Source organism: Entamoeba invadens (genome assembly GCF_000330505.1).
Source record: "Entamoeba invadens IP1 unplaced genomic scaffold scaff_1105074726715, whole genome shotgun sequence".
In the NCBI taxonomy this organism is placed as follows: domain Eukaryota; phylum Evosea; order Mastigamoebida; family Endamoebidae; genus Entamoeba; species Entamoeba invadens.
The window spans coordinates 124037-125674 of record NW_004440286.1 but is presented as its reverse complement, the minus strand read 5'-3'; positions in this window follow the sequence as shown (position 1 = coordinate 125674).

Below are 1638 nucleotides of genomic sequence, written 5' to 3'. Positions count from 1 at the left end.
GGACAACACGTTAAATTCGTTCGAAGACTACTTCCGGTACCTAATTCATGAGTATGATTTAAAACAGAGACAATGCGTTTTTTGGGTGGATAATTGTGATATTCACAACACTATGAGAAGAATGCTAGATAATACAAACCACACTGTAGTATTTAATGCTGCGTACTCACCAGCACTAAACCCAATTGAAAATATATTTGGGATCTGGAAAAGTAGGGTTGAAAAAAATGTGAGGACTTGGAATGGCATCGAAAATTTTCTTGAAAAAATCAGAGATGGTTTTTTAACTATTAAACCAGAAGAGTGCCAAAGTTGTTTTGAAAATGTTAGGGAAATTGTGTGGCCTCGAGTGTACAACCAAGAAAATATTTAATCAAATGTTTTTAAACAATGTATGGTTAATATAGTTCATTTATTAGTCTATTATAATGATATATATAATATATAATATATATAATTATATGTTCAATAATAAAATATTTGTAATAATTATTGATAAAGTTATATTATAAATTTATTATTTTTATTATGTATCATAATTGTGAAAATTTGTATTAAAATAAATAATAAAAATAGATTAAAATTTAGTTATATAATAGTATAAATATAGTTACATATTAAGTATTTTTAACAAATAATAACTTGCTTATTATGTGTATTTTTATTCCTAATATTCGTGAATATCCAATAATTTGTAAAAAAAGCAAAATATTTTCAAACAAAAGTTATATAAGTTATCAAAAATCCTATATATTTTAGAAAAAAACTATTGATTTTACTAAAAATGTTGTATAAATTAGAAAAATGCCATATAATTTATAACAAATATAACCACTTTCATTAAAAGTAATATAATTTATAAAAAACACAGTCTATTTCATTAAAAGTAATATAATTCATTAAATACAATATAAACCATAAAAAATACTGTCGAAAATATAAAAACATAATCGATTTATTAAAAAATATTATCGATTTGAAACCAATAAGCACTGTATGACTTTTATTTTATAATGTAACAAGCAATAAGTAAATCACAAAAACACCAAACATTTGGATTGTTTTTTAATCATTTTAAACTATTTTTTATTCAATTGATTACATAAAGTAAAAAGAGTAATTAAATTATAATTTTTATGAATAAAGTCGCGCATATTTTTATAATATATTTTATGTATTTTATTTTTGTTTTTATAAACAACGTTTTGAACACTTAATATGTATTAATAATTGTGATACAAAAAAAGATTAATACATCACTTTTAACTAAAATTGAATTTATCATTCAAGTATTTTGAAATTATACCCAAAGATTGAGTCTGAAATAATAACATAGATGTTTTTTATTCTTTTGTTTTCAATGAAAAAATAAATAATTTGTTCAATGATATAATAATTATAATGTATGTTATAAACATTCATCAAACTTAACTAAAGTATTTTTCCAAATATTATATTTTGAACAATTTGATAAAATTTTAAATTGTTAATATTCTGAAAACAAATAAATCAATTTGTTTTCATTTGTAATATAATATATACAAGCGACTTTTTCAAATGTAAATCCAGATAATATGTCCACTACATCATTTCAAATACAAGACATACACCAAACATTGAAATAAAGCTTCTGATGTT